We start from the raw sequence: 22,108 nt of genomic DNA, 5'->3' as shown, positions 1-22,108 counted from the left end.
GTGGCCCTTAAGATCCTCTTTGTTTGTGCAGCCCTCTTGATTTATGGCTGCAACGTTTGTATAAACTGCAAACTAGGAACCATATTTAGGTTGCAATACACAAATTACACCCAAAATGCAATTGATTTGAAAAGGGGACCGACCATTGGTGGACAGTTGTGTTAGTTACGAACGTCGGATTGGAGACCTGCGAAGGAAATATTGGAAAGATTCGGGAATGTTTTTCTGTTTGGTTAAGTACGTAGGTTTGTTAGATTAGGATGTGAGTTCAGTTTTCACTACAATGTTTTTGTCATTAATTTTGAATTTTCCATGATGTTTACAAATACTATATGAGAAATTGATGAATTATTCTTCAAATTTACATTTAAATTGGAATTTTTTTGTTTTAATTTAGATAAATATATATTTAATTGGGAATTTTTAGAAAATGAGCTTGCACAGAATCTATTTTTAACCTTGAATTTTTGTTTAAAGGGGCGATGCAGATCTCACATATTGAAGATATTTGGAGCCTCCAGATCATGCAAGGGATTTAGGAAACATTATTTTTGGGATCCAACTAAGCGAGACTCAATCTGTACACTTAGTATGGTTTATATTATACTCAAGATTGGTGTATTTTAGTCTATTTTTTAGAATGTCTTGGAAATTGGCTAAGTCCCATTTAAACTCGCATGTGATTATAGAGAATAGAAGAATTACCTCAATAACTCTATCTCACTAATAAGGGTAACCCTGATTAGGGATATCAAAGTCATTATGACTGAAATTGAGATGACTCACCTATATGAAGGGGGTCAAACAATTTGCTAAGATCTTAGAGGAACACTTAGTTTCTTACTCTATATATCTAAAACTTGGAACACTTAGGGACAAACATGAAATAAATATTCCATGGAATATTAGTAGGCCCAGTTGTGAGAGATGGGTGGAGAGGGAGAGACTTCCAGGTTGTGAGAGAGGGGAGCATAAAACGCCCCTGAAAAACAGGGAAAAAAACTCAATTTGAAGTAGCTATTTTTTCGCTGTTTTTAGGGGTTTCTCATGCTGTCTCTGTGCTATCTCCACTCCTTTCTTCTCAATTCTGCCCACTTCCTCCCCCTCACCTCTGATCTCACAATTGAGCCAACAAATATTCTGTGGAATTTTTAATGAATAAAAAAGGGCAGTGATATCCCTCCCCCCCCCCCCCCCCCCCCCCCCCCCCCCCGTTTTGACAGATATCGTTAGGGGATACAAAGGGGTGGAGGAGCCACTGTTAACTCCAAAATACTTAAAAGTTAACGATTTCTGTTACGCAGGGGAGATATCACTGCCCTTAAAAAAAACTTGGTCTAACCAAACATTATTAGTGTCTAATATTAATAACCCAAAAGATTCTATCAAACTGTCAACGTCCAATCATAAAAGCATTTAATATTATAAAAACAAGGAGAATGCCATTTCCCTTAGGCGTGCAACTTGGGTCGGGTTCAACTCGAACTCGACGGGTTGGGTTGAACCTCACACAATTCGGATTGGGTTCGGGTTGGCAATGCTAGAGTATATGCCCTGAAAAGCCAGCAGAATGACACTAAGTAATCAATAAAAATTTATTTCACGACATAAATCCGTAATCATATTAATGACTGTGTGATGTGTTTGTTGTTTGACACATGTTTGTCCTTAGGCAGCACAGTAGAAATGCCATGCTCAAAGGATTTACAGATCTAAGGGAGCAAGGAGCTATGGCATCTCGGTTCTATGCAAGCCTTAATAGTTGCTAGTTGGGAGCGACTGGAGATCTCTTTCTGTATACTACTAGTACCAGTCTTGCTTACATGCACGTGTCGTGAGGTGACTTATCTCGGTCATCTGGGTAGTGAACTCTAAACAAGAAGAGTGGGTGCGATGATTGGATCGCGCAACTGAACCAGATCAAACAAAGAACAACTTCTGGACAAGAAAAAGTATAAAGTTGTTCTTCCAGACAGGATCCTTCACATGTCCTTGGACCTGAGGGATTTTATTGGTCTGTGGGCCCGTTCTAGGGTTTTAGTCTATCTCATAGTGATTCTAGTTTAGAGTCACATTCGAATAGAGCTATATCACTCAATATAGGATTCTTCGCCCTAAAATTTAGGGATTGACATCTACAATTTTGTCAGAGCAGTAGGCCTATTAAATAGCTTGGCCAAGCGGACTTGATAAAAGGTTTATCGAAATGTTTTATGAAACATTGAAGTGTTTTCAAAGGAATTTACAAATGCATTTAGATGTCGAACATCGCTTGACCAAAATGGTATACTAAGAGTGGGCCAAGGAGGTAAGAGATGTCCACCCCCCGTATGACTCAAATCAATGGATGTAGTCAAGCAGAAAGGACTTACATGTACAAGATGTGATTAGGGGTAAGATGATCTGACTATCATCTTCAGGGTTACGTCTCGATGGAGGCCATTGACCTAATGCGAGTGTAGTATAACTACAGAGCGAGATCACAGTGGGGCCCACCATAGAGTTTTGCAGGATCGACCGTCGGATCCCTGCGACGATCCCCACTCATAACTCAAATGACCCAGTAGCATCCAACGGATCAGGGTTCCACATTTTATGTAATTGCATGAACAGATACGATCCGTTAGATTAAAGTGGATATTAATTATATATATATATATATATATATATATATTATATGTGTGTGTGTGTGTGTGTGTGTGTGTGTGTGTTGATATATGTATATATACATGTTTTTGTTAAGTAACAAGAGACATTAAGAGAATTTTTTAAAACAAATTGGAGTAGAAATAACTCCAATTGGATGCGAGTTAGCAATTAATTAAGTGGATAATTAATTATTCATTTATTATATATTATTAATGGGATTAATAATAAGTATAATAATGTGAAATCTAAATGAGGATAGTTATTCCCAAACTGGTTTTGCAAAAGTTGCAGAATTGAATGGAATTGTGAATTGGGATAGGACTACACATTTGGATAAGGTTTTTGGGGCCCACCACATGCCCATCACAGATGGAGTTCCATCTGGGGAAAACGTTTCCAATTGCTCAAGGACTTTGAGTTGCACTCAAACTCCTCTTTGGATCGGAATTGCTAAAATGTAGGATCTACAAAGCAAGCAATTCGTTTCTAACACTAACTCTTGTTAGATAAGATCATAATGGGCTGGAGAATGACTCAACCACACATCTCCAGATTTGATCTGGACCCACACAGCCATGGTCGGTTGGGAGAGTCCCAATTGCCCGAGGAGTTTCAATGTGACTAGTCTTCGTATTGGATATGAATTGGGAGAGAGAAGTAAGGACAAACCAAACCAAAACTCTTTTTGATTAAATAGGGGAAAGGGTTGAACGAATTTTAGAGCTTGTGATCTCCAAAATTCGTTATCCCCTTCACCCCTTCTTGGAAAAATCGTTTCCACTCTCTCTCTCTCTCTCTCTCTCTCTCTCTTCATCTCTTCCTATTGTTGGAATTTCACTCCATAGTTTCAAAGAGAAAGGCTTCCAATTCAATTCTCTGATCTCTTCAACAAAGGTACTGATTATATCGGACCTTACTGAAGTGAATAAATGTTATTCACATCCACAATCAATGGTACAAAGAAAAAAATCCATCGGTTCAACTTGCGGGGTTCGCGGCGTTGAGAACGATCGCAACCATTCGAAGAGTAGATCAAGCAGCGTGGTTCCTTGATTTCTTCTTCAAAGAGGTATTTCTTTATGTTTAATTAACATAATTAACTAATCTAGACCCTATGATCTTGGGCAATAGCAAGATTGAAAAGAAAATTTAAAGTTCTATGCGATTTTTGTTCCACTGCGCATAGCGATCTTGCCGGAAGGGGATAACCTTCCTTCAGGCAAAAACTAACCCGACCAGAATTCGGGTTAGGTTAGGGTTGGGGTATTAGGAACCCGACACAAAACCTGACCAAAACTTGAAAAAGATAAAATGTTTTTACTTTCCCTTCTTTAAGCGCTTTCCCTCGGTAAAAAACTTTCATCTTTTCTCCCAAATGCGGGTCCTTTTGTATTTTAAGTTTTTTATTATTTTAATAGATTAGGTGTCTCGAACTTTCCTTTCTTTCTTTTGATTGATGACAGCTGTGAAGCTTCCACCCATGCTTATTAAAGTTACTTTATTTATTTTGATTAATGACAGCTATGACTCAGCCATTCAAAATAAAAAATAAAAGGAAATTTGACACAGGGGGGACAAATAAATGACATAATCTCACAGGGGTCAAGTATTTGTTGAAAATCACAGAAGGGGGTCAAAACCCGGTTAACGAAAATTCGAATGACGAGAATGCCCCTCTGGCAGAAACAGAGTGATTTGACTTTGAAAAATAAAAAAATATTTAAGTTCTCCCTCTTCTCTCCTCTCGTCTCTGTTTAATTTTTTTTCGTCCTCTCCTCCGGCCATCTCTACGGCAATCTCTCCGGTGATCTCGACGAAGGTGAAGCATATACACGGTTACGGTTCAAAAAATGTGAGTTATTTCGTCTCTCTCCCTTTCCTAACTGCCATGCCATGTTTTTTTTTTTTTTTTCTTGACCTATGTAACCGTGAACTTTTTTTGATGGGTAATCTTTGATTTGTAACCATTTTTCTGCTAATTCGTGCTTGGATTTGTGATAGGATTTTCATGGTTGAAATATAAAATTTTTGAACTGTGATGAGTGTCGGATTGAATCAATTGAAATGACTAAAGTTTCCAACAGTTCTGCTTGTTTAGTGTTTGATGAAAGTTGTGACTTAGCAATATCTTATCTTCCACAAAATTTTCACAATAAAACATGTCACCAAGTTTCCTTCTTGTTCCTTTTCATGATTTGTCTTCGGTGTGAACAGAATTTTGTCCAAGAGCTATTAATCTTACCTTAGAAAGTAGTTGTTATCACTAAACATAAATCTTACTTTCGAAACATTCTTTAACAGGGGAACATTCAACTATACTATGAGGGAAACCACTCTTTAGGCCACATTAGGTATGAAAACAAAACAACCATTAAAAAAAAAAAGGTGTAAAAGGGGAACATTCAACTATGCTACGAGGGCAACCATTCTTTGGGCCACATTAGGTATCAAAAGAAAACAACCATTGACGAAAAAAAGGTATCAAAGCAGGTTCATATGTCTTCTACTTCTTCATCTCAAGTGCAAACATCGTCCGAATGACATCAATCTCTAATTAGTTGCATTTATGCTTTTGAACTTTCCATGAATAAAAGCTTTCTTAAGATCCATTTATCTTGAGCATCAAATTCTTCAAACTAACAAATAAAGATTAACGTTAAGGAAATTGATGCTTTAACAATAGGGGTTGAGTGTATATTTAGAAAAAAAATAAACCATTTGTGGCAAACACACCGTTCTTACAGTTGGGGTACATGTTTCCAGATGTCATTCTTATACAATCACATATCTTTGTCCGTTGCCTTCATCCCCTTGTTATCTTTCATATTATTTTCTTTACTATCTGAAATATTTAATTTTCAAAGATCTTATTTAAGACAATTCTCGCAGTGTGATATGATAATGCGCAAAGGGTGGTTGTGGTCCATAAGATATTGCTAATATTAGTAATTTAAAACTCATGCTATCCCATTTAGCTTTGGTGTTAAATGTGAAAGTGCCTGCGAAAACAAGACAGACATGAGTTTGATGAGTGTAGGGATTGAATTTTTCATGTTGTGATTTGTTAGTGACATCAAAGATTCTGTCCCTGTTTTTTTTTAAATATCCTCTCTATTGAGCATTGGGTAAAACAAATGGCAATGATTTCATCTTGCAACTCATATTAGAAGTCTCATGTGGCGATTTGAAAAGAGAAAAAGAGTAGATTCAATGTGTAGGAGAAACATCACGATTTGAAGTATGACGGTAATTCAAGTCATTTGAGATTGAGGAAGCCAAGTCTATGGTTCGCTTCTATCAAAATAGGCAAAGAAAATATGCAGGTGGGTCGTGGCAATGCTCCAATTGGATGAAGAATTTATTGTTGAGAGCTTAATTTTTGAGAACTCCAATTTCAGCCCCTTTTATTTCTGCACTCCATCATCAGTTGCATCTGCAATTCTATTGCCTAGAGCAATTCGAGATCTTTCTATTTCAATATCAGGCTTTCATTATACTACAGTTATCACCTCTATTGCTTTGATAACCTTTTAGCCCTCTAACAATGATCAGGTCTTATTTATCTCCAATTTCATCAAACTTTAAAACCCCACTCTCTCTCTCTGGTCGTTAAACATTGCCTATTTTTAGAACCTGTTAGAGGATGATGAAGGAGCTGCATTTGCAGATTTTAGAGAAAAAAAAACGAAACAGATTTACAGCCATCATTCCCACCATTTTCTCCGAGCTTAAACCAGGCAAGAAAAAGCAAATAGGGAAAGAGGAGTGAGCAGCCTACCTCTGTTTATGCACAAGATAAACCCATGAATCGGCTCCTGTTTTGCACAAGTTTCGATCTAGGATTCCCATTTATGTAGTTGAAAACCCCTGAGTTTGATGGGCCCTCCATGGTGACTTATTCAACCCCATTTTAGGGCCCATAATTCCTTCTCTAATACCATGCATAGCTCCCCTTTATTGCCCTTGAGAAGCCCTCTTTAGGTAGTAGTAACCCCATTTTTGTAGCTGAAAACCCATGACTTTGAACTTGAGGACCATCTTCTGGATTTGATGGACCCTCCAAGGGTACTTATTCTATCCCATTTGAGGGCTCATAATCCTTTCTGTAATACCATGCGCAGCTCCCCTCCAGTGCCCTTGAGAAGTCCCCCTTAGGTACTAGTAACCCTATTTTTGTAGTTGAAAACCCATGACTTTGAACTTGAGGTACATTTTCTGGATTTGATGGGCCCTCCAAGGGTACTTCTTCTACCCCATTTGAGGGCCCATAATCCCTTCTGTAATACCATGCGCAGCTCCCCTCTGTTGCCCTTGAGAAGCCCCCCTTAGGTACTAGTAACCCCTTTTTTGTAGCTGAAAACCCATGACTTTGAACTTGAGGACCATCTTCTGGATTTGATGGACCCTCCAAGGGTACTTCTTCTATCTCATTTGAGGGCTCATAATCCCTTCTGTAATACCATGCGCAGCTCCCCTCTAGTGCCCTTGAGAAGCCCCACTTAGGTACTAGTAACCCCATTTTTGTAGCTGAAAACCCATGACTTTGAACTTGAGGAACATCTTCTAGATTTGATGGGCCCTCCAAGGGTACTTCTTCTACCCCATTTGAGAGCCCATAATCCCTTATGTAATACCATAGGCAGCTCCCCTCTATTGCCTTTGAGAAGCCCCCCTTAGGTATTAGTAACCCCTTTTTGTAGCTGAAAACCCATGACTTTGAACTTGAGGACCATCTTCTAGATTTGATGGACCCTCCAAGGGTACTTCTTCTATCCCATTTGAGGGCTCATAATCCCTTCTGTAATACCATGTGCAGCTCCCCTCTAGTGCCCTTGAGAAGCCCCCCCTTAGATACTAGTAACCCCATTTTTGTAGCTGAAAACCCATGACTTTGAACTTGAGGAACATCTTCTGGATTTGATGGGCCCTCCAAGGGTACTTCTTCTACCCCATTTGAGGGCCCATAATCCCTTCTGTAATACCATGCGCAGCTCCCCTCTATTGCCGTTGAGAAGCCCCCCTTAGGTACTAGTAACCCCTTTTTGTAGTTGAAAACCCATCACTTTGAACTTGAGGACCATCTTCTGGATTTGATGGACCCTCCAAGGGTACTTCTTCTATCCCATTTGAGGGCTCATAATCCCTTCTGTAATACCATGCGCAGCTCCCCTCTAGTGCCCTTGACAAGCCCCCCTTAGGTACTAGTAACCCCATTTTTGTAGCTGAAAACTCATGACTTTGAACTTGAGGAACATATTCTGGATTTGATGGGCCCTCCAAGGGTACTTCTTCTACCCCATTTGAGGGCCCATAATCCCTTCTGTAATACCATGCGCAGCTCCCCTCTATTGCCCTTGAGAAGCCCCCCTTAGGTATTAGTAACCTCTTTTTGTAGCTGAAAACCCATCACTTTGAACTTGAGGACCATCTTCTGGATTTGATGGACCCTCCAAGGGTACTTTTTCGATCCCATTTGAGGGCTCATAATCCCTTCTGTCATACCATGCGCAGCTCCCCTCTAGTGCCCTTGCGAAGCCCCCTAGGTACTAGTAACCCTATTTTTGTAGCTGAAAATCCATGACTTTGAACTTGAGGAACATCTTCTGGATTTGATGGGCCCTCCAAGGGTACTTCTTCTACCCCATTTGAGGGCCCATAATCCCTTCTGTAATACCATGCGCAGCTCCCCTCTATTGCCCTTGAGAAGCCCCCCTTAGGTACTAGTAACCCCTTTTTGTAGCTGAAAACCCATGACTTTGAACTTGAAGACCATCTTCTGGATTTGATGGACCCTCCAAGGGTACTTCTTCTATCCCATTTGAGGGCTCACAATCCCTTTTGTAATACCATGCGCAGCTCCCCTCTAGTGCCCTTGAGAAGCCCCCCTTAGGTACTAGTAACCCTATTTTTGTAGCTGAAAACCCATGACTTTAAACTTGAGGAACATCTTCTAGATTTGATGGGCCCTCCAAGGAACTTCTTCTATCCCATTTGAGGGCCCATAATCCCTTCTGTAATACCATGCGCAGCTCCCCTCTATTGCCCTTGAGAAGCCCCCCTTAGGTACTAGTGACCCCTTTTTGTAGGTGAAAACCCATGACTTTGAACTTGAGGACCATCTTCTGGATTTGATAGACCCTCCAAGGGTACTTCTTCTATCCCATTTGAGGGCTCATAATCCCTTCTGTAATATCATGCGCAGCTCCCCTCTAGTGCCCTTGAGAAGCCCCCCTTAGGTACTAGTAACCCGTTTTTGTAGCTGAAAACCCATCACTTTGAACTTGAGGACCATCTTCTGGATTTGATGGACCCTCCAAGGGTACTTTTTCTATCCCATTTGAGGGCTCATAATCCCTTCTGTAATACCATGCGCAGCTCCCCTCTAGTGCCCTTGAGAAGCCCCCCCTTAGGTACTAGTAACCCCTTTTTGCTAGCTGAAAACCCATGACTTTGAACTTGAGGACCATCTTCTGGATTTGATGGACCCTCCAAGGGTACTTCTTCTACCCCATTTGAAGGCCCATATTCCCTTCTGTAATACCATGCGCAGCTCCCCTCTATTGCCCTTGAGAAACCCCCCTTAGGTACTAGTAACCCCATTTATAAAGCTGAAAACCCCTGAGTTTGAATTTGAGGAACATGTTCTGGATTTGATGGGCCCTCCAAGGGTACTTCTTTTACCCCATTTAAGAGCCCATAATCCCTTCTGGTGTCATTTATTTAAGAAAATATTATATCCTTGCCAGTTCTAACATGTTAAACTAATTTCTGGTAGATTTCGTCTTTAAACTAGATTTGGTACTGTGACCTGTATACTTGAAATGCAATGTTCACTTATGTGCAATTATTTGCATGCTTTAGTTTGGTATTAAATGTACTCTAAATAAAAATGTTATCATCTTCTTGTTATGTTTAAGTCTTAACCATATCATATACTCCTTTTGCAGACAAGTTCTCAATCAGGAAGCTCATATTTTCTTCTTTCAAAACCAGAGTTGTCTGGTTCACCTCCTCAACGTGTGCCTCCGAAGGTTTTGGTTAAGCCGGCCTCTACTTATTCGCCTTCAGAAGCCCCCTTTACATAGTGGTTCTTATGATATCTTGTTGGCCCTTTGCAGGTCTTCGTAAAGTGGCACGCACAATGCTTTCTCTACTGTTACACTATGATGGCATACTGAAGGATGAAGTTAATTGGGAATATGTTGGTGGGAGTAAGAAATTCTTATTGGTAAGTCCGCGAATGAATCTTAAAGAATTGGATGCTCTAATCCAAAGTCGAATTGGGAGTATTGCAGGACGGGTGTCACTATCCATCAAATGTCGATATGTTGTTGATCCATATATAAGCACTCTAATCGACGTCGATAGCGATGATATCTTCCAAACGTTGGTTAAGGGGCTTGAGAAAGATACTTTCAACTCTGTGATGCTATACATAACAAAAATTGACAATGGCCTAAACAATGTCATACCTTCTACTTCCTTTTCACCGCGAAATCCCTCTAATAACCTGCCCATACCTTTGACTTCTGTACCACCGATTCCCTCTCAAAATCCCTCTAATAATGCATGCATACCTCATACTTCTGTTCCACCGATTCCACACCTAAGATATCCACCGAAACGAGTAACTGTCACTCCCGACTCCCGTTTTGAAGTAGAATTACAAAGAGAATATGAAACAGAATTGGGTAATACAAGCATAGGAGGTGACTCGGCACAATTTAGTTCAAGGTATGTCTTGTAGAATTTTATTTATATTCAAGTACTAAATCTACTATCCTGATTTTATATTGTTCAACTGTGTAGGGTTTGAGTTGACCTAAATGAAAACTTCTCGGACGATATGTATGGGAACCATATCTCCGAAGATATCATTCTCCCCGGGAAGGATGCAGATGTGCCGTTGGAGCATATTAATGTTTTCGAGGATGATTTTCATGTCTTCGGTTGTGATTTGGAAGAATTTAGAACTGAAGATGACAATGATGATGATCCTGCAGAGGATGATGATGAGGATGATGACAAGGCTGAGGCTGAGGCTGAGGCTGAGGTTCAGGATGAGCAGGGTGATGAGGCCGCCCATGATCCTGAAAATGATAATGGAAATGAAATTCATGACAAAGATTTTGGAGAAAACCTTAGGCCAACAGAAGCGGCTCCTCCTACCGGCAATGGTCGGCCGTTTCTACCTGCTGGCACATGTTGGGCAGTCGAAGTAGACGACATGTATGTTGGGGCTGATGAGGTAGATGCAGATAATCTTCAGTTCGATGAGTTAACTGTTGGGGCTACGTATCCAAATATGAAGCAGTTCAAGAAGGCCGTTAAGGAGTATGCAATTCGGCAGCGATTCATGTTCAAGAAGTCACGGTCAACTCCCAAGAAGTATGCCGTTGTATGCAAGGAACCAGGTTGCAAGTGGCGTATATCAGGCATTAACCGTATGACTTATGTGCTAGTGAAGAAGTTTGTCAGCGACCATACGTGTACATCTCACTTAAAGGGCAATGATAATCATCTAGTTACATCACCATGGGTTGCCGAGACATGCTTACCCCTATTTGATCGTCTAGAAGATGTCGGGACAAGGATCATAAGACAGTACATCAAGTCGCACTGGGGTATAACCATGACCTACCGTAGAGCACACCTTGCGATGAACATCATCCTTGAAATAAAGTGTGGAAATGTGGAGGACTCGTACCGCTTGCTGCCTGCACTGATAGTTGAGATGATGAGAACAAACCCGGGCACCTACATGCGTGTTTTTCGAGCGAGAGATCTACGTCCAGGGGGAGATGATAAATTTGCTTGCTTATTCTGGGCATTTGGTCCCAGCATACGTTCTTTCCAGCGAACACTCAGATCGATAGTTTTGGTCGATGGGACGCATCTATGTGGAAAGTATCTTGGAATCTTACTTATCGCAGTTGGGGTAGACGGGAACAACAGATTAGTTCCATTAGCTTTTGGAGTTGTCGAGACTGAAAACGAAGATAGCTGGTGCTGGTTTCTCTATTTGGTGAAGTGGCACGTATTTCCAGAGGGGATAGGCGCATTGACCCTATGCTCCGATCGACAAAAGGGGTTGATGCAAGCAGTGCCTAAAGTAATGCCTATTGCAAACTATAGCTACTGCATGCGTCACCTCGCCGCCAATTTGTACACCGACTTCAAAGACCCTTTACTTAAGAAATTGTTCTGGAGAGCTGCTAGGGCTTTGAGAGAGAGTGTTTTCATAGACACAATGGGAAAAATTAAGGCGAGGAGTGAAAATGCACACAACTGGATAGCCGCTATTCCCAAGGAAAACTGGGCTAGTTTCTACTTCAAGGGGGATAGATATGATGTGTTGACCACCAATAGATCAGAGTGTTACAATGCAGTGCTAAAGGATGCCAGAAAATTGCCGATTGCAGCTGCGGTGGAGCTGACTCGTTTTAAGAGCTCCGAATACATATAAAAACGTCAAGCGATGGGCCATGAATGGGAAACAAAGTGCACGCATTATGCAGAAAAACATTTGGGTGTGGCCAGGGAACAGGGTCGCGGATATGATGCTTATCGAGTAGGTGTGCACGAATTTGAAGTATGGTCCCGTGATCATCATGATGTCGTAGACTTGCTGCAACAAACCTGTACATGTCGTGAGTTCCAAACGCTTGGGCTGCCGTGCGGACATGCCATGGCAGCCATTGCCATCACGGATTTTGATGAGTACGATTATTGCCATAAATGGTTTCGTATAGAGATGTATCGGGAAACGTACGCTGAGGTGCTTCACCCTACAGTAGATCGCACTCAATGGGAAGTGCCTCAAGAACCTCTCAACACTGTATTACCTCCTATAGAGAAAATACCACCTGGACGGCCTCGTACGAGAAGATCTGACCGCGAATTGCAGAGTGGAGTACATCGCAACTGTACGATCTGTGGAAAACTTGGCCACAACAAAAGGACTTGCAGAGAACCTCCCATGGAGAGACAACTGCCTGATGAATCTGCCATTGGACCCTCTGCCCCCGTTTTCAATATGTACGTGATACGTAATTTATGGAGGTGAATAAGTAGTATAAAACATCCCCGATTCCATACTTACTCGGTGTGGTGGTGGTGTTTGTAGGTCGGGTGTACCTTGTGCAGCTCATTTTTTCACGTAATTACTCCGCAGACAATGCATTGGAGGCTCCACTTGGATGGAGGAGAAGTGGATTAATTGAAAGTGTGCATAGTAATTAGTTCATGTATATAATTTTTTGTTACGTGAAACCCTTTTTTGGTATACTGTAATTAGTGGTGTGCATATATGTATCTTTTTTTGTGTACTGTAATTCAAAAAATGTACTTGAATCTTAGTTTTTATTGGGTTTGAGTCTATTTCGCAGGGAAGAATCCTAAAACAAAATATACGATGTCTTCAAAAAGAGTATATACCGAGGATACCCCGTCGCTAACATATGCTTCAAGGTTTTTGGGTATATCAGTATGTCACAGGCTGTCACATTTCTGCAAGACTTCAAGCTTGGTCATTACATGAAGATTCCTCGAATAACAATGTTCATGGGTCAGGTTTGTGCCTCTCCTCTTCCACCTTTCCTCTTTACCCAATTGAAGAAATTAATAACCAAATATGTCATCCTAACAATATCTTTTTCGTTGTAAATAATGACAATGAAGATGAATGGAATGAAAATTTCAGGTGGTGGGTACCCTGATAGCAGCACTTCTGTACTTGGGAACTGCATGGTGGCTCTTGCAGAATTTTAGCCTCAACCGGTGGGGAAATTACTTGGATGGGTGCCCCTTCGCTTCCTCCTCTATCTTTCCCACATCTTCCTCTCTTTTTCTTATTTCTTCCCATGCTGCTCTAATCATCTGCCACTGTCTATCGACTACATCTCTCTCCCTCGCCAAAATTTTTATATGCTTCCAGTCATCTTCACTACTTCCGTTCTTCAATTCACTTTCTACTCCCAAAAGTATCCCCTCGGACTCCAACTGTTCCTTATCGGCTTCCATTGTCTCCTCAACATCCTAGTGTTTAAACATGACAGTCAATGATCAAATTTTAAATATCAACAAGTAAAATAAAATAACGTACGCAACATAGTCCTGCTCGACTGCATTACCTCATCCTTTAGGTACTGTGACTTCTCTAACAGAGATACTTTCAATGTCACCAGCACCTGAATATTTGGAAAACATAGTCAGTTAACAAGATAGTAGTATTGATATATATGTTAACAAATTTTTAATATCTCACCTCCGATTTCTTTAACTGCTTCTGCTCCACTAATTGATATGTCTTTGATTCGTTTGCTTTCTAGTCCCATTTAAGCACACGTGGATGAGCAGTTGGATTGGTGGGAATCCAAAATGTGGTATGCTCGTATAACCATACCTGCATACATATGAAACACCATGTTAATCATACTATAAACAGCGCTGTTAGAATATTAAACGTCACGAGTCCATATTACCTGAATCACCAACGAGCAGCCACCAAGGTACCTGCCACCCTTGCTGACTCTGTCTAGGTAATCTACGAGCCAGTCATACACTGCCATCGCCCAATTATACTTCCCAATCTTTCCTATGTCGTCGATGTAGGGCCAGAACAGCTCATCAGCTCGATGTGCGCTTTTTGTGAAAAGGACAGAGGCAAAAAGATGCAGGAGAACATATTTGAAGGTCTTCTCTATCGAAGCTTGATTTCGTTCTCTAACTATTGCTGTAATCTCATTCTTGATAACCGATGCCTTCACATTGGCCTCTGGAAATGGCCACCCAGGCACTTTAGGTTGGGGTTTTGTCCTGTCGAATGACAGAACCCTCACCACCTCCATTCTCTCTCCAGTAAGTGGCAGTCCTAATGCCAATGCAACATCTCTTGGAAGGAAGGGGACATTTATACTCCCTAATGTGAACGTCTTACTGCCAAGAGTCCACTTATCGTGGATAGCTCTTACGAGAGGCTTGTGCATGATAATGTCCTCCATGCCAAACAGATGTCGAAAAGGAGTCTTTTCTATGGCATCAAAATGGACTGGCTTGAACTTTATCCTGTCTATTGCCGATTTGAAAGAAGCTAGAGAACATCGTGCTGGGACGTATGGAGCCTACAAAACAAATTACATCGCCAAAATATATGTGAAAAATGAATTAACTTACTATGATTGATACAATTAACAACATACACACTTACATGTGCTTGTCTCTTCTTCACAGCTCCCATTTTCGTCTCCTCCCCTTTTAAACTCCTTTCTGACCTTCTTGGAGGCTTTGTTACTTTCCGTCTATCACTCTTTCGCATCAACATCTTTCAAGGCTTTGCAATGCCTCCTGACCGGATAAAAACTGTATGGAAATGAACAACCAAATCAAAATCACCGAGATCAATTCATAACCCAAAAACTCAGTTATATTGACCATCATTAAAATTCTGATCCTCATCATCTCTAAAAGAAATTACGAAGAAAATCAATAAAATCCAACCCAAAGCATAAACTCATATTCCCAATCACTACTATTATGAAGAAAAGCTAGCAAGCAAACCAACAATTATTACAATTCTCATACTAAGCTGAAAATATGTATCGTGTCTCTAACCCCATAGAGGGCCATCAACTGCCCACCATGGTCCCCAAGTTCACAGAAAAGGATTTTCAGCTACCGAGGTGGGATTAGTAGTACCTAAAGAGGGTTTTGAAGGGCAATAAAGGGGAGCTCCACATGGTATTGAAGAAGGTGTTATGGGTCCTTAAATGGGGTAGAAGAAGTCCCCATAGAGGGGCCATCAACTGCCAACCGTGGTCCCCAAGTTCACAGAAAAGGGTTTTAAGCTACCGAGGTGGGGTTACTAGTACCTAAAGAGGGTTTTGAAGGGCAATATAGGGGAGCTCTACATGGTATTGAAGAAGGTGTTATGGGTCCTTAAATGGGGTAGAAGAAGTCCCCATAGAGGGGCCATCAACTGCCCACCATGGTCCCCAAGTTCACAGAAAAGGGTTTTAAGCTACCGAGGTGGGGTTACTAGTACCTAAAGAGGGTTTTGAAGGGCAATATAGGGGAGCTCTACATGGTATTGAAGAAGGTGTTATGGGTCCTTAAATGGGGTAGAAGAAGTCCCCATAGAGGGGCCATCAACTGCCCACCATGGTCCCCAAGTTCACAGAAAAGGGTTTTCAGCTACCGAGGTGGGGTTACTAGTACCTAAAGAGGGTTTTGAAGGGCAATATAGGGGAGCTCCACATGGTATTGAAGAAGGTGTTATGGGTCCTTAAATGGGGTAGAAGAAGTCCCCATAGAGGGGCCATCAACTGCCCACGATGGTCCCCAAGTTCACAGAAAAGGGTATTCAGCTACTTAGGTGGGGTTACTAGTACCTAAAGAGGATTTTGAAGGGCAATATAGGGGAGCTCTACATGGTATTGAAGAAGGTGTTTTTGAAATCCCATTTCTCCACTCCACAAATTGTAAAAATAAAAGCCTAGCATAAACAAATAGCAGACGAGCATTTGCATTTATTTAACTCTGTAGGTGGAAATGCGGTAAGTGATATGTACATGAAATGAAATCGCATTTCTCCATTCCACAAATTAACGTAAAAAATAAAACCCTAGCATAAATCCAGAAGATGGTCCTGAAGTTCAAAGTCATGGGTTTTCAGCTACAAAAATGGGGTTACTAGTACCTAAGGGGGGCTTCTCATTGGCAATATAGGGGAGCTGTGCATGGTATTACAGAAAGGATTATGGGCCCTCAAATGGGGTAGAAGAAGAATTCATGGAGGGTCCATCGAATCCAGAAGATGGTCCTCAAATTCAAACTCAGGGGTTTTCAGCTACATAAATGGGGTTACTAGTACCTAAGGGGGGCTTCTCATGGGTTTTAAGCTTCCGAGGTGGGGTTACTAGTACCTAAAGAGGATTTTGAAGGGCAATATAGGGGAGCTCCACATGGTATTCAAGAAGGTGTTATGGGTCCTTAAATGGGGTAGAAGAAGTCCCCATAGAGGGGCCATCAACTGCCCACCATGGTCCCCAAGTTCACAGAAAAGGGTTTTCAGCTACCGAGGTGGGGTTACTAGTACCTAAAGAGGGTTTTGAAGGGCAATATAGGAGAGCTCCACATGGTATTGAAGAAGGTGTTATGGGTCCTCAAATGGGGTAGAAGAAGTCCCCATAGAGGGGCCATCAACTGCCCACCATGGTCCCTAAGTTCACAGAAAAGGGTTTTCAACTACCTAGGTGGGGTTACTAGTACCTAAAGATGATTTTGAAGGGCAATATAGGGGAGCCCTACATGGTATTGAAGAAGGTGTTTTTGAAATCCCATTTCTCCACTCCACAAATTGTAAAAATAAAAGCCTAGCATAAACAAATAGCAGACGAGCATTTGCATTTATTTAACTCTGTAGGTGGAAATGCGGTAAGTGATATGTACATGAAATGAAATCACATTTCTCCATTCCACAAATTAACGTTCAAAATAAAACCCTAACATAAATCCAGAAGATGGTCATGAAGTTCAAAGTCATTGGTTTTCAGCTACAAAAATGGGGTTACTAGTACCTAAGGGGGGCTTCTCATGGGCAATATATGGGAGCTGTGCATGGTATTACAGAAGGGATTATGGGCCCTCAAATGGGGTAGAAGAAGAATCCATGGAAGGTCTATCGAATCCAGAAGATGGTCCTCAAATTCAAACTCAGGGGTTTTCAGCTACATAAATGGGGTTACTAGTACCTAAGGGGGGCTTCTCATGGGTTTTCAGCTACCGAGGTGGGGTTACTAGTACCAAAAGAGGGTTTTGAAGGGCAATATAGGAGAGCTCCACATGGTATTGAAGAAGGTGTTATGGGTCCTTAAATGGGGTAGAAGAAGTCCCCATACAGGGGCCACCAACTGCCCACCATGGTCCCCAAGTTCACAGAAAAGGGTTTTCAGCTACCAAGGTGGGGTTACTAGTACCTAAAGAGGGTTTTGAAGGGCAATATAGGGGAGCTCCATATGGTATTGAAGAAGGTGTTATGGCTCCTTAAATGGGGTAGAAGAAGTCCCCATAGAGGGGCCATCAACTGCCCACCATGGTCCCGAAGTTCACAGAAAATGGTTTTAAGCTACCGAGGTGGGGTTACTAGTACCTAAAGAGGGTTTTGAAGGGCAATATATGGGAGCTCCACATGGTATTGAAGAAGGTGTTATGGGTCCTTAAATGGGGTAGAAGAAGTCCCCATAGAGGGGCCATTAACTGCCCACCATGGTCCCCAAGTTCACAGAAAAGGGTTTTCAGCTACCTAGGTGGGGTTACTAGTACCTAAAGAGGGTTTTGAAGGGCAATATAGGAGAGCTCCACATGGTATTGAGGAAGGTGTTATGGGTCCTTAAATGGGGTAGAAGAAGTCCCCATAGAGGGGCCATCAACTGCCCACCATGGTCCCCAAGTTCACAGAAAAGGATTTTCAGCTACCTAGGTGGGGTTACTAGTACCTAAAGAGGGTTTTGAAGGGCAATATAGGGGAGCTCTACATGGTATTGAAGAAGGTGTTTTTGAAATCACATTTCTCCACTCCACAAATTGTAAAAATAAAAGCATAGCATAAACAAATAGCAGACGAGCATTTGCATTTATTTAACTCTGTAAGTGGAAATGCGGTAAGTGATATGTACATGAAATGAAATCGCATTTCTCCATTTCACAAATTAACGTAAAAAATAAATCCCTAGCATAAATCCAGAAGATGGTCCTGAAGTTCAAAGTCATGGGTTTTCAGCTACAAAAATGGGGTTACTAGTACCTTAGGGGGGCTTCTCATGGGCAATATAGGGGAGCTGTGCATGGTATTACAGAAGGGATTATGGGCCCTCAAATGGGGTAGAAGAAGAATCCATGGAGGGTCCATCGAATCCAGAAGATGGTCCTCAAATTCAAACTCAGGGGTTTTCAGCTACATAAATGGGGTTACTAGTACCTAAGGGGGGCTTCTCATGGGTTTTCAGCTACCGAGGTGGAGTTACTAGTACCTAAAGAGGGTTTTGAAGGGCAATATAGGAGAGCTCCACATGGTATTGAAGAAGGTGTTATGGGTCCTTAAATGGGGTAGAAGAAGTCCCCATAGAGGGGCCATCAACTGCCCACCATGGTCCCCAAGTTCACAAAAAAGGTTTTCAGCTACCTAGGTGGTGTTACTAGTACCTAAAGAGGGTTTTGAATGGCAATATAAGGGAGCTCTACATGGTATTGAAGAAGGTGTTTTTGAAATCCCATTTCTCCACTCCACAAATTGTAGAAATAAAAGCCTAGCATAAACAAATAGCAGACGAGCATTTGCATTTATTTTACTCTGCAGGTGGAAATGCGGTAAGTGATATGTACATGAAATGAAATCGCATTTCTCCATTCCACAAATTAACGTAAAAAAATAAAACCCTAGCATCAACAAATACCATAGCATGCAACTCTATTTTACTCTGTAGGTGGATACGCATATATGAAATGAAATACCATCTCCCCATTTCACAAATTAATGTACAAAATAAAACCCCAGAATAAATTAACAGTAGAACGTTTATCCATTTCACAAATTAATGTAAAACATAAAACCCTAGCAGCAACAAACAGCATTTACAAGCATTTACAACTATTTTACTCTGTAGGATGAAATGCAGTAACTGACATGTATATGAACTGAAAAAAATAAAAAACATATTGCATGAAAAAGGATTTCCCCCCCTTTTGCATCTCTCTCAACCTGATTTTCCTTTTAAAAAATAAATAAAAATGAGATTGAACAAAGGAAGGGAAGGAAACGACGTACCAGGTAGGGTTTCCTTCAAATGCGAGGTCTGATACGTGCTTCACCTTCGTCGAGATCGCCGGAGAGATTGCCGTAGAGATCGCCGGAGGAGAGGACGAGAAAAAATTAAACAGAGACGAGAGGAGAGAAGAGGGAAGAGAGAAGAGGGAAAACTTAAATGTTTTTTTATTTTTCAAAGTCAAATCACTCTGTTTCTGCCAGAGGGGCATTCTCGTCATTCGAATTTTCGTAAACCGGGTTTTGACCCCATTCTGTGATTTTCAACAAACACTTGACCCCTGTGATATTATGTCATTTATTTGTCCCCCCTGTGTCAAATTTTCAAAATAAAATAAAAAATGACTACTATGACCCCTCGACCCATGCTTATTAAATCTCTCTCTCTCTCTCTCTCTCTCTCTCTCTCTCTCTCGCGCGCCGACGCAATGGCACTAGCGATGGTCAGCACCACCGATTCAAGCATCACCTTCTTCATTTCCAAATGCATCTCTTTACCGTTTCCACCCTCAGTCATGAATGAACCCCCAAAATCGACGAAGAAATAAGAGAGATTTTTAAGTTTTGGATCTTTGAGAGGATGTGCGTGCCTGGAGGCAGGTGGCGATAGCGGGACTGCGTGATGAACCCCACTTGCTCCATTGATTTTTCCCGGTGAGGTTATTTCATATTTCATTTCTGTTCAATTTCTGAAATCTCCATTACTTCACAGATCCTGGTACTTCTAAATTGCATTTTGTCAAGATCTGGATATTTTCACCACCCTAGCACAAAGAGATTTGTTGGAATTCTAAGCTTAACCACTTGAACTTTGCTACTCATTTACTTATTCATTGGGAGCTTGCAAGATAGACTTGACCGTTGGACTACCCAATGTCTTGAAATTTATTTCATACATGGAGCTTTGATGCACACATTGGTATTCTACATTGGAACTCACTCTTTGGGAGTTAATGTTTTAGATACTTTATTTCTAGCTTTTGGAATTGTGTAACTGTGATTTGGTAGCTTAGGGAACACAAATATAATTATGACATGTTAATCTCGGATTTACAATGTAGCCTATAAATGGACCTTGTATTTTCTTATTTTGTATGCCATTTTAGTGAAATTTGAAGGCTCTTGAGTAGTATAACAACTTGGGCTTCTTTCTATGTGTGTTTGGCATCAAGAGAACAATTTTCTTCTCTTGAAACTCATCTTCTCCTTCCATCGAAATTGGTTTCATGCCAATAGGTGGTATCAGAGCATAGGGCGTGTTATGTTGAAACGCTAGTGCAAGATTTTTGCACGTTTTTATTCTATTTTTCCAAGCAACTTTTTTTAGTCAAAACATGGCTTATAATATACCAATTCAAAGATTTTTGAGTCTAGTTTCCAACAAAAAAAACGGATCATCAATCAGAGTTTTCTACAAAGAGTTATTGTCAAGGATGAAGTTATCAACTTCGTTTTTGCAAAACTCAAGATCAAGTTGCGGATATATTTACAAAAGCTTAAGAACTTCAAGGGAAAGTTTACGGAGAAGCTTCAAAGGTGAATGCTTAAGGGAGAACAAGTGTCGTAATCTCTTGTAAGTTGTTATGATATATATAAAGAGTTCTTATTTTAATGTTACATTTGTGTTTTTGGTGGAGCTCTACACGTGCCCTTTGGCCGTGTATCTCCAAAGCTCCCTTACCTTTCTCTTATGATTACAACACGATATAATCGATCCCTGTAATTGGGGCCAACAAATGGTATATCATGTTCAAGCTGGAATGAAACCAACTTGGATGGAGGGAGAAGATGAGCTTCAAGAGAAGAAAATTGTTCTCTTGATGCCAGGCAAACATAGAAAGAAGCCCAAGTTGTTATACTACTCAAGAGCCTTCAAATTTTACTAAAATTGCTTACAAAATAAGAAGATACAAGGCCCAATTTATAGGCTACATTGTAAATCCGAGATTCACATGTCATAATTATATTTGCCTTCCCTAAGCTACCAAATCCCACTTACACAATTCAAAAAACTAGAAATAAAGTATCTAAAACATTAACTCCCAAAGAGTGAATTCCAATGTAGGAATACCAATGGGTGAATGAAAGCTTCATGTATGAAATAAATTTTTGGCATTTGTCTGGAGTGCTCCTGGGGTTAGGTCGGGTCTGGTTGGGTTCGGGTTAGGGTTGGGGCTACATTGGCTTATGTTTGCTCGTGAGACTTGGTTTACTGTATTCTTAGTCATGGTTGGTAGTGTACTGTAGGGTAGCCTCGTCATTTTGGTGTTTGTGCATGACCTTTTATGTCTTTTGGTTTATGTAGGGATAGTTTGGTCATGTTTCAAGTGATAGGGCATTTTAGTCATTTTTGCTTTATAGAAGGGTGTTTAAGTCTTTTTACCCTATAGGGCATTACATAAGCCCATTTTTCTTGTCTTTTGGGCACTTGATGAAATGAAAATTTAGGGTTTCTTTTTGGGGTTTTATACAAGAGAGATTTCTCTTGGTTTTCTCTTACTTTGGGAAGAGGGTTTTGGGACTGTTGAATGCAGCCCCTTCTCTCCCAAACTCTCTCTCTCTTCCTTGTACTTTGCAAGAATAGTTGTTCTTCGAAGTGCCCGGTGTCCCCTCACCGTGCCCTGTTATCTTCATCATAGA

The 22,108-nt window shown here is 41.0% G+C and overlaps 1 protein-coding gene across 2 annotated transcripts in view; it reads left to right on the top strand.

Annotated features, from left to right (window-relative positions):
• LOC143887071 (protein phosphatase) overlaps positions 1–713 on the top strand; it is a 29,845-nt gene extending 29,132 nt beyond the window's left edge. For both annotated transcript variants that reach the window (XM_077391178.1, XM_077391180.1), the window contains one exon: positions 478–713. The gene's annotated coding sequence lies outside the window, so the exon portion shown is untranslated. The remainder of the gene's footprint in view (positions 1–477) is intronic.
• Positions 714–22,108: the final 21,395 nt, after the last annotated feature.

Source organism: Tasmannia lanceolata, unplaced genomic scaffold (genome assembly GCF_043159265.1).
Source record: "Tasmannia lanceolata isolate RefF3 unplaced genomic scaffold, GAP_Taslan_0.1 ptg000012l, whole genome shotgun sequence".
In the NCBI taxonomy this organism is placed as follows: Eukaryota; Viridiplantae; Streptophyta; class Magnoliopsida; order Canellales; family Winteraceae; genus Tasmannia; species Tasmannia lanceolata.
The sequence above is the reverse complement of the archived record's forward strand: the minus strand, read 5'-3'. Positions and strand labels throughout refer to the sequence as shown.